At 37.0% G+C, this 12,299-nt stretch overlaps 1 long non-coding RNA gene across 4 annotated transcripts; it reads left to right on the forward strand.

Moving 5' to 3' along the window:
• The first annotated feature begins 4,614 nt into the window (after window positions 1–4,614).
• Window positions 4,615–7,918, forward strand: LOC141639912 (uncharacterized). 4 transcript variants are annotated; one of them, XR_012542762.1, is made up of 4 exons: window positions 4,615–4,870; window positions 6,989–7,068; window positions 7,373–7,524; window positions 7,709–7,918. It is a non-coding gene; the product is annotated as an uncharacterized LOC141639912 (long non-coding RNA). The 4 variants fall into 4 exon arrangements; XR_012542760.1 differs by having other exon boundaries at window positions 4,621–4,870; window positions 7,373–7,918; XR_012542763.1 differs by having other exon boundaries at window positions 4,621–4,870; window positions 7,486–7,918.
• The last annotated feature ends 4,381 nt before the right edge of the window (window positions 7,919–12,299 follow it).

The raw sequence follows: 12,299 nt of genomic DNA on the forward strand, positions 1-12,299 counted from the left end.
AAAAACGCTTCCGCACACATCAACAATCATATTCATTGTTAAATCTTTGAATCTTTATCTTCGTATATTCATCATAAATCACAAAATCATCAATCAAATATGTCTCAACCTGAATCAGAATCTCTTTTTTCTCCGCTTGATGATCCACTCTTCCTGTCTCCTACTGACCAACCGGGTTTGAAGCTCTCTGAAACACTCTTTGATGGCTCCAACTTCCGTCATTGGCAACGAGAGATTATTCAGGCTCTGCTTTCCAAGAACAAGATTGGTTTCATTTCTGGAGAATGCTTACTTCCTGAGAAGACTGATAAGAGGTATAACGCATGGATTCGTTGTGATATTTTTGTTTCTAGATTGATTAAAAACTCTATGATCAAAACTTTACAAGATAATTTCCAATATACTCAATCTTCTAAACATTTATGGTCTGAGTTGGTTGAACGATTTGGGCAATTGAATGTTCTTGAGTTGTATGAGTTAAGGAAAGAGCTTGCAAATGTTAAGCAAGAAAACGCTTCCTTAATAGATTACTACAGTAAGATTAAGGGTCTCTGGGAGAACATAGATCATATAGATCCTGTTCCTCAATGTATTTGTGGAATCATGGCTAAGTGTTCTTGCAATTTGTTGAAACGATTGGTTGAAAGAGAAACACAATCTAAGCTGATTCAGTTATTAATGGGTTTACATGCTGGGTATGAACAAGTTCAGTCGTCTCTCTTGTCTATGGAACCTTTGCCACCCATCAATAAAGCTTTAGGTGTTTTGCAAAAGATAGAACGACAGAAGTCTATTAATGACAGTACTGGTTCTGCTGGTATTGAGAATGTTGCATATGCTGCCAAGAAAAGGTTTAATGGCCCTAAAACAGCAGAAGATAATAACAAAAACAAGAGGTCTAAAGATAATTTTGGTAATGCTACAGTTGTTGGTCAGTTTGATAACCCACCTTGTGCTAAATGTGGGAAGACTAATCATAAGACTGCAGACTTTTTTCAATTGCAAACATGTCTCTTTTGTGACATTAAGGGTCACATCATTGAGCATTGCTATAAGTTTAAGGCTTGGAAAGCCAAGCACGCTAAGAAGAACAGTAATTCTGCTGAGGTTGTTGCACCAGCACCTCCACCATCAAAGACTGCTAGTAATGCAGAAGTCAGTCATGATCAAGATGCTGAGTATGCTGCAGTTTATGGTTTTGTTCCTTCCTTTCCTGCCCAGTATGGCAATCCTTTTTATCCAACATCTTATGGATACATCAATCCAGTGGGTACAATCCCAGCTCCTCAGATTCCTACTGCACCTGCTGATACGCCTGTTGCTTCTCAAGTCTCACCAGATCTTGTCCAGGGCATTGTTGACTCAGTAATGAACAAAGTTCTTCAAGCTTTATCTGAGAGAGCTACTTCTTCTCATTCTGATACTCCTGCTTCTCAATCTTTTTCTCATTTTGCAGGTATCCCCTTAACCCACTCTTATGCTAATTATGGGTCTACCAGTCACACAGATTGGGTTATTGACACTGGGGCATCTGATCATATGACATCAGATAGTTCTTTAATGCATAATGTTGTTGTTTTATCACACCCTCTGTCTGTTGCTTTACCTGATGGCACCTTGAAACCAGTGTATAGAACTGGGTGTAATACTCCGTATTTATAGTCTTGGGGGTACTCTATCGAGTAGCCCTTACTCTGTCGAGTATGGGCAAGTTGCGAAGTAAAATAGTTTCTGACCTGTTGGGTACTCGATCGAGTAGCTGGGGTACTCGATCGAGTAGGGGGGTACTCGATCGAGTACCTTGGGTACTCGATCGAGTGTCCGGTTTTACGGGGGAGTTTTCTCGGGTTTTGTTAATTACGCGATTAAGGTATTTAAGCATATTCGTCATTGTTTTAAATCACTTTTTACAAAACCTAAAACCTGTTTAAGAGAGAAAGCAACTAGTTCTTCTTCCTAATCGCGTTCTTGACAATTCCCGGAGTTCAGACGGTCAGTTCGTATCGTAGTTCGTGTCGTTGGATTCCTTGCGTCGAGGGTAAGCTTTTAATATAATTTCTATAATGTTTTGTTAAGATTGGTGAAACCCTAATTTAGGAATTGGGGGTTTTTATGAGTAGTATTTGAATGGTAGCATCTATGTGTTGTATGATAGGAGGAGAATTCGTAGAGGAGCCGTTTTGATACAGCTGTAGATACCGTCTGCGTGTTGTGCTTTCCAGGTAGGATTTCCTACTCAGTATTAGTCCCATAATGGGATATTGGTGATGTGCTGTAGTTAGTTGTTTGATATGATGATTGTGATTGTGATTGTGATTGGTTTCTATGGCTCTCGAGATGCGTTCTCGGCTGAGTGGGGTCACTTGCGGGAGTGACTTCACGCCCTAGTTTCGCCCTTCGTGGAACCCGCCACGAAAGGGGATGTGCACATTAATGGACAGGGTTATCGCTCGTACGATGAGCGGGGCTTAGGTGGGAACGGCTGCGGTCCCCCACTGGCGTGGTGGTCCGGTGGACGATCGTATTGAGATGATGGGGATTGGTTGGTGGTGTGTGTGTGTGTGTGTGACAGTTTTGCTCTGTTTGTCTTATTAATGATATATATATATAAGTTGTGTGATTAATCTTGACCCGTTTAAATGTTTTAAAACTGTGGTGATCCATTCGGGGTGGTGAGCGATTTGCTTAAGCGGTATATCTTGGATACGCGTGGGATCTAGTCTGGGATGGAGTCATCACATATCGAGTCTTTAGTCTTCATTTGTGTTTATTAGAACAGTTCCTTTCAGTTGGTTTATAGTTTGAGGACAGTTGTATTTTGCTTACAGTTGGTTTTGTAATGTAATCACTTAAACTTATTTAATAAAGTATGTTTCTTCATTGTCTTATGATTATCATGCCTCGGGTAACCGAGATGGTGACATCCTCATACCTGAGTGGTCTTGGTAAGGCACTTGGAGTATGGGGGTGTTACAAATGGTATCGAGCGACGATCCGAAACCTGTAACCAATGAATCTAATGAATCTAGGGAGTCAATTAAAATGAACCCGGGGTAAAGGTTGTAGGAGCTAATGCAAAGACTTGGGAGACGTCCTAAAGTCGCGAACTCGCCCTACAATTTTGAACCGGTCACCATGGGATATGTGTCGGGATCGTTATGTGCTTATTGTGTCTTTGTGTGTATTTATGTAGTAGTATGTTGTATGAATTGATGGATGAAAGATGATAATGACGTGAATTGTATGTTGGTTGATTGTAAAGCATGAAAGTATAATTATTGATACATGTAATTTGACATGTTATAATTACGCAAGGAAAAGTGTTTTGTCTATATATATATAAAGCGATGTGTAAGTATACATGTTGTTGTTGTCGTGTTGAGTAAAAGTACAGAAGGTTAGGAGTATGAATTGAACATGTGCTGGGTGAATATGTTGAACGTATATGGTGGATAAATATGTGGTATGATGGATGAATTAGTGGAAAAGATGAATCATCGTGGTAGTAACATTTGAATAGGGGACTTGATGTCATGTATTTGTGATTTTGTTTACGAAAAGTGATAGAATAAAAACATGTGGGTAAGTCATAATTGGCAAGTTACACTACTACAAAATGGCTCTATTGCAACATTTTACTTGCAACACTTACGTTTATTGTTGCAAATTTAACTAGAGATATTAGCTAAGCAACACTTATCACATAAATGTTGCATTTATACCAATATTGCAACATTTTTGTAAAATTGTTGCGTTTCTTCATTACATATAGCAACATTATTTTTAAAGTGTTGCATTTAGTGGATGCAATAGCAACACTTTTTTAAATATGTTACAATTAGAGCTGGTAAGTCTGACATGACCCGAGTGACCTGACCTGAACCGACCACACTCGGCCAAACAGAACCCGAGAATGTTGCGAACAGATTCCGACCTGACCCAACCCGTAACCCGACACGAAGTGATTATCAGTGACCCGAACCCAAGCCTAATCCGATCCTATATTGACCCGGCGATTATTAAGCTTAAATATTGATCAAAAGGAAAGTGGTTTAGAACTTTAGGTTGATACGTTTGACTTAACAATGAAATAAGTAAATCAAATAATGGTTTAAAACTAAGTTTAATGATTAAAAATTGATGTAATGTGATAGAATAACCGACTCTAGTAATGACCCACCCAAACCCGACTCCCGATACATCCTGTGACCCGAAATAACCCGAACCGACAACGACCCAAAGCGAATCCTACTCGGCTCAGAAGGGTAGGATGACTCGAACCTGTTATGACCCAACCCGACTTGACCCAACCCAAACCTGCCCTAACTGATCCGATTACGACCAATAACTACAATGGGTTATTTAACTTATTAGAATAAGTGTCAACCCAAAATTTTAAAAAGCCAAAAATTAGTGAGAGTGCAAATGTTTTTTTTTTTTTGGTGACGAGGGGTTGAATCCCCCCGAGCACATGCAATACCCTGCAAACCACGTGTGCCATGTAAGACATCCTTTAGGATGACAGGTAACCGCAGCACTCCCGTGTAGGGAGTCGAACTCGGGACCTCTCAATTTGTTGTCATTGCAACGCTTTGAGGCACTCCCGCACTCCACTACCCTCAAGCCACTTTGGTTAAGAGTGAAATTAGAAAAGAAAAAATACACACTTTTACTTGTTTTGATTAGAAATCAAACGTGACCTAATTTCCATCGGCTTCTACGATCGGCTTTTACAATCATCCTCTTAACATATCAATCGCCATCAATTTTCTTCTACAATCATCCTATACCATATCAATCGTTTTATGCTATTCAATTCAATCGTCGTCATCAATTGGCTTCACCTGCATCATTTCCAATTGTCTATCAGGTATGACGATTCAGTTACTGTAATTTCGATTTTATTTTTCGACATGTTTTTTTCTATTCGATTTTATTTGCTATCCAATTGTTTGATGTTTGCGTTGATTTTTAATTTTGGTGATATAATTTCTTCTACTCGATTAAGATGAATTGATTATTTATTACCCTCACCTCCATTAAAGCATTTTCACTGGATACACTATTGAATTTGGTCATCTCTTTATTTACCACTAATGTTCAAGTCTCATAGCCAACCTTAATTACTGGGAGTTAATTATGAAGTAATTTGTTGCTAAGACTCGTACAAAATGAAGGCCTAATGTTGGTTTTGTATTACTTTTGAATCATACAGTGAGTGCTCGCAGTTTTAAAAGTTTGGAATTTTCTGATGCAATGCACCCCATTTGTCTTCACGTCATCTTTAATTTTCACAATTCTAAAATAAGAAGGTTTCACTCTATAAGACAGTCCTTTTCTATGAAAAAATCATATTTATTGTTATTAATAAAGAGTAGTTTTTGTAGAAATGTATTGTCTTATTGTGTAAGACCATCTCACATAATAAACACCGTTAATTCATTTATCGGAAAAGAGAGTTGGGACTTTGATTTTCTAAGGATTCTTAGGAGTAGAAGAATCTGACACCTTATTACATGCCTGAATTTTCTTGGTTTTTTTAACAGTTATGGTTTCTTGTCTGTTGTGCTCAGGGTTACCGAATTCGCTTGGTACCCTATGAATCGCGAATCGTTAAGAGCGAATTGTATCCCGTCGCTTAACAAAAGTACATATAACACACATTCTGTAAGAGCAAATCGCGAATTGGTAGGGTGTATTCATAGCGAATCTGGTAATTATGGTAGTGCTTGTTCTTGGTTTCATGTGTTCTGAATTTTTTGCTTCTTTTGAGCTTGGGAAGCAAAGAGTTGCTAGGTTGAGTTATGCGGCTTCTTGTTTCCTACATAATTCATGAAATTTGTAAGGACACTTTATTTGTTGTAAGTCGTTTAGCTTACAATGTTAACCTTTTAAATCGAACTTACTAAAGGTATTCAACATGACTCTTTCTCAAAGTATTTTCTTTAGTGTATTATATCCGAGTTTTTCTAAAGTGAACACACCCTCTTTATAGCGATAAAGTTGGCCCTTTTGTTTTACTTTAATGAAACTTTATTTTTTGACAATACAAATTGGTTTAATCGTGTAGAAATCAGTATATGCTATTCGCACAATAAGTTACTAATGATATTTTTAAATATACGTTCTAATTGTATTACTTCAAATTTAAAAGGTTTTTTTTATAAGATTCAGATATTCCAAAATTCGATGCTCTGACTGCTAACGTCTAATTGATGAATGCCCTTTGTACCTTGTATGTGTGGGAGTCACTGATCATATGAATGTTGCTCAAATGTCGCATCTGTTAGCTTCTCTGACAAATGTTTAGCGTTATAAGCATCTCTTCCATAAGCATTCTTGCCACTAGCAAACTGAGCCCTCCTCTAACTCTGTATGGAGTATATAAATGAGTCAGACATGGTTCATATGACTCATCCATGGCTTATCACAAAGAAAACAAAGTACATATAATATGGCCACTAAACATGTGTTTATGAGTAAGTTGACCCCATGTTGCGCTTTTGAGTTGAATAATTCCTAACTAAATGGCGGCAAACTAGACCATAAAATTTTTGTTATTAGTATATCATATACACTACCCCTCCTATTTGTCTATTGTTCCACTTTCTTTTTGCACAAAAATTAAAGAAATATATTTGGACCACACAAAACACCCTATCTCACGTGGAATTGAATTTGGATCACACAAATGTTTCCAAATAAGGAAAGAGCGAACAAAACCCGACTAGCATGAAAAAGGAAAGGGGAAACTAAGACAGAATAGGAGGGAATATTGAGTACTCGGCAAAATGTCTATGTACCACTAATATTGTGGTGTGCCCACTAAATAGTATCACTAATGTTGCTAGGTCTTTGATGAGAAATAGCATAGAGTGAGGAGCGGCTGTTAATAACATGCTTTACCAGATTATAACTGGACTGCAAACAGTTTAGTACTTTAGTATCTCACTAATGTTTTTTATTTGTTTTTTCTATTTGCCTCCAGTTCAGATTTTGATTGTTGAATTTGCGCAAGATTCTTGGAAAGTTACCTCCAGAAATCACTAAACAATACTTATGTTAGAGGTATGTTTTTATCATTCTTTGGTGTAATATTTGTCTCAACCCCCTTTGTTGAACAAAGAGTTCATTTCTTTATGAGTTATTTCACGATTTGGTATTGGTGGGAAATTTGATTTGCTCTTTTGGCTTAATTTGGCGTGAAAATGATTTAAGTTGTTTACTGGCGAAAAAATGATTTTACTCGTGAAAACTGAAAAGTGGTTTAAGTAAGAATTCTTGTACAATTCAGCAATTAATCTAGAAAAGGGTTATATAGAATTGTTGTCAAAATGAGAATTATAGTGACAAAGATGTCTATCTTTTCCAGCATTATATATAAGTAGGATATAGTTGTAACTATTGGCAAAGGTGAATATCCATTAATGTCGTCAAGAACTCACAAGTGATGGATCTGATTTTATCACCATCAACACATTTTAGGAAACCGCAAAGAGATTGAAATGGCTTTGATCGTTCAAGGTAAGCCACAAGTCGGCGTCACACACTTAACTGTGTTATGTTTTTTTTTATTCCCATTTACTTCATGTGAGCTAGGTACGTTGTTTAAAAAATTTATGCACACGTACGAAATATCTTCTTCGCCGTGTATGGTCATCGTGTCTTATTCAGTAATGATTTAAAATGACCTTATCTTTTGTCGCAGGTCTTGTTTTGGATTACATATGGATGCAACATTAGATGCAAATTGGATTCGTTGAAGGCTTATACTTGCACGATGTTTAGTTCATCTACCCAAATATTTTAGGACATTGTGTTAGGAAATTGAGCATTTAGCTTTTCTTTTTCCTTTTCGACATTTTTCCATGATATATTACAAAACATGGATATTTATTTTTAGATGTTGTAATGAACATATGGGTTTTGTTGATCAATTAATGATTATTTTTGGATCAATCTTGTATGTGCGAAAAATGTTTGTAGCGGTTTAAAAGATGGTACCAAAAAAGGTAAATTCAATCTGAATTAAGAAAGCTGCATTAGATCTCGAATAGTGTGGCCTTTGAAAAAATTGGAAATGTTGCATCAGAACCCAAATAGTGTTGCTTTAATGTCTCATTTTAAAAAAAAAAAAGTGTTGCTAAGTGTAGAAATAAGTGTTGCCAAATCTTGGAGGGAAGGAGAAAAATGTTGCATTAATAAATTTAAAGTGTTGCAATAACTTCTCAAAAAAAGTGTTGCATAAAGAAAATAGGTGCAACAATTTATAAAAAAGTTGCATTTGAGTATAAAATGTTGCAAAAAATGTTGCATTGGGCTATTGCAACGAGACTTTAAGCAGCATATTAAAAAATGTTGCTTAAACCATAATGCAACACTTTAGAGCCAATATGCAACATTTTTGAAGTATTACAATAGAGTCATTTTGTAGTAGTGTTAGATAAGCTAAGTGCATGATGAATGTTGTTGTTTGGCTTTTGAAAATAGTAACATATGATTATGAATACTGGTTTCATGAGTATTGGGTTGTTTTCGTTTAACTTGGTTGTTGTTTAAGTTGTTTGGAAGTAAAAATCAAATAGTTATGTCGTCTGATTACAGCAAAGTTGTCTTAAAACTGTTATAACTTGAGATGCGTAAATGATTTTAATGTGATTCCAATTGGAGGTGATAGCTTGCTCTTTTACGATTCTAACGATAGGTCACACGTCCAAAACGACCAAGAAATGAGTGAGTTATGACTGTTTTACGAAAACTGGACAGTGCTGAGAATTGGGGTACTCGATCGAGTATCCTTGGTACTCGATCGAGTAAGGGGGCACTCGATCGAGTACCTTAGTTACTCGATCGAGTAGCCCTGGTGATTTGTTTTACGTGCTTCTGATCTTCACCTACTCGATCGAGTAAGTCCCTTACTCGATCGAGTGGCCTGTACTCGATCTAGTGACCCCTATTTTGGGTCATATGTTTATCTTTTGACTTCGTTGCATATTATGTTTAATTCAAAGGCGTTATTTTGCTTCCTTATGCATTGTTTTACATGTATGTTGGTCTTGACGCGTAAGTTACCCAATTTTGTGGTGTAAAGAGTGGCACTTATGATGAGTATGAGTTCGGTGGGGAGGACATGATTTATATGTGTTGGAATTAGTAAGACTTAATTGAGGCATAGAGCATGTTGTGTGAGACGAGATGAGTGACATGATTGTATGTTGAGTAATGAAAATGTAAGTGAATGTGGGCAAGACATGATGTAAGTTTAAGGAACGTGAGAATGAAAAGATTGAAAGAAAGGATGTGGATAGTAGCAACCTGAGATGTATAATAAATTATGGAGGGAGATGGCTAGAAATAGTGTTGAGTAAGAACATATGTAATGAAAGGTCGTTTGGAAATAGTGGTATATAGCGAACTTAATGGGACATGTCGCGACGTGGATTTGCAGGTAGTGACTGAGTTTGGAAATTTGTGTTATCGAGAGACGAAACTACTGTGTGATTTCCTTGGGTAATTAACGGTATTAAATGAATTATGATTTCTAGAGATGTAAACAGGGAGATGCAATTGTTTGAACATTAAACGTTGATTCCATGGATAGATTAGTGGCAAATGTGAGTGATAGCATAATAAGAGAAGATCCATGGTAAGAAAGAGTGGGATGATGTCGGTAGAAAATAATGGAATTTGAGTTTTGGAGCAACGAAGGGGTAACTGGATTTCTAAAGAGTTAGCTAGGAGGAATAAGGAGTTGAACTATTAATTGGTATTATTGAGTGTAAAGAGAAAAGAAGGATAAAAGTAAGCTGAGGAAAATATTCACCGGAGTTATGTGATATAAAGGTAAGGAATCATCGAAATGTGTGATATTATCATGAGGATGTTAGTTAATGGTTATATGGGAGCTTCAGGACAACATGTTTAATAATGAGTTTCGAGAAATTAAGGAAAGTAAGAAGTTAGTAGAATATCTGCATGATATGAGATTTTGGTGGAAAAATGGATGATGATTCAATTAAGGAAAATATTGGGAAGAATGTTGAGGTAATTTTGTTCATGGATTCGATGTTCGTTGTTTGGGATGTTAACCAAAGATAGAAAAGAAATCATGATGTTTAGAGATGAGTGAAGAGGTTTGATGTCCAGACAGTGGTAGTGTTATGGTCTTTGACTAGTGGTTAAGGTTAAGGGTATATTAGAAAAGTGGCAATTCTAAAGAGGCTGATTTTGTAAAGACTGAATTGATAAAAGTATGGTTGTCAGGAAGTATAAGACATAGTCTTAGGAGGTGGTTTCTCATAATGAGTGTTAGTTGTATGGTTATGTATGGCGAAGGTGTCTTGGTGATGCGAATGGAAGAATGTGATGAGGGGCATGCGAGTTAAGCTCGGACAATAGGTAACCTTTGTTGAGTGGTAACTTACGTGGTCGGGATTGACTAGTTGGTTGTGATTACGGGTCTATGATATGTGTAAATGTTTGTGTGAGGTTCGGACCTCACAAGAAGTGGTATGGTGTGATAATTATAAAGTTGTTTTATGAATGTTCGATAATATATATGTTGGACACGGTAGTTTAATTGAATGATATCCAAAAAGGTAATAATTTGATTAATTTGACATGGCTAGTTATAATTTTATGTGTATTAATAACACATGTGTATTCCGTGAAATGGTAGAGATGATGTTCATGAGATGCTTATCTGTTTAATTCATATAATATGTTGCGTTGTGATTGAGTAAAGTGGATGTGAGTAAGTTTTCTTGTCCGAAAGGTTATTTCCGAGTCAGTATTTATGGAATTGTATGTAGTTGTGATGTCTATCGATGTGGTTGTGGTGCCTCCGGTGGTGATCCGGGCACGGTATTTAGTATTGTGATGCGGGTATTTTCGCATTGTGGTGTGGTTGTTGGTGGCGGTGTTGTGATGCCGTCACCGGTTGTGGTGGAGTAGGCGGGATGATTATGATACGAGTTTTGAAAGTGCATACCAGATTATACATAGATTGTTGTTTCGTTTCTTTGTTGTTCTTTGTGAGTTTTGGTTGAACAGTAGACGGTTGTCTTGCTTATTGATGTTTTCTTTACCGAGTTAAGTTAAGAATGAGGTAGAGTATGATATGAAATAGAATTGAATATGTTTTCGTTGTTGTCATGTTATAGTGATGTTCTATTGATGGGACACGGTTGTGAGAGGTTGTTACAGTAATTTTGATCTTGTTCTAGATAAGGCTTTAGTAGACATGGTAATGGAAAATGATTCGTGGAACATGTGTTGTAATGATCGAAAGCGGCGAGTAGTTCATAATCTTTTGTTGGGACAAGTGAGTGTAGGGCGTTGGGGGAATTAGTGTCATATTAAGTTATGTATGAGTTTTGCGGTAATGAAGGAAAGAACTTGAAGATCTAGTGTGAGTATAAGTAACGAGTGTGGATCGGGAGTTATGCTTCTGGAAGATAAGTGCTTTACATAGCGAGGTATGTTGGTTTGCAGTGATAATGGAGAGTTAGTATGGTGATTTTGCTACGAGCCTTATGGTATAGGTTAGGGGTGTGCAGATTGATTTGAAGTATGAGAACTGTTGAAGTAAGAGAGCCTTGAGAAATAGGAGTGGTTATGGAAATGAGGTTATAGGCGATTATCTTTGACATGTGGTGGTGATGAGGATAATGAGATAATATAGCTAAGGGTTTAGTATTAGTGAGTTACGAGGACGTAACATTTGTCTTAAGAGGAGTAGGATGCAATAAAAGAGAGTTTCATGGTGGTGCATGCGGCAATAAAATTGGAAGTAGAGTGTTAGCGTAGCGTAAAGGAGGGATTTGTTTTGTGGACAATACTTATAAAAGGCCATGGCCGTGCTTGTAGTAGGGTGATGCTTCAGAGTGTGGGAATATTTTATATAGTGTTGACAGTTGAAGGATGATGTTATGAGTCTGAGTAAACTTCGAGGACGAAGTTCCTTTTAAGGGTGGTAGAATGTAACATTCCGTTTGATGTCTAGGAGTGTCTTGATTTTGGATTTGATAGTGGATGATATTATGGAGCTAGCAGTGTTAGTGGATGGTGGTTGGTTATGTATGAAGTTGGTGTCGTGAGAGATATATATGTGGTGGATACGATATCGTGAGTCATGTTAAGGAAGTAAACATAGTTGGTGGAGTGGGTGTTAAGAGTTCATGTTTTATGTTTGGTCGAGTTGTTGAGTTCTTAGTTATGTTGTTGTGTCTAGGTCGAGTTAGTATGGTTGTTTTTAGAGTATGGTTTGAACTTCGGGGACGAAGTTCCTTTTAAGGAGG

This window comes from Silene latifolia, unplaced genomic scaffold (genome assembly GCF_048544455.1).
Source record: "Silene latifolia isolate original U9 population unplaced genomic scaffold, ASM4854445v1 scaffold_600, whole genome shotgun sequence".
NCBI lineage: Eukaryota > Viridiplantae > Streptophyta > Magnoliopsida > Caryophyllales > Caryophyllaceae > Silene > Silene latifolia.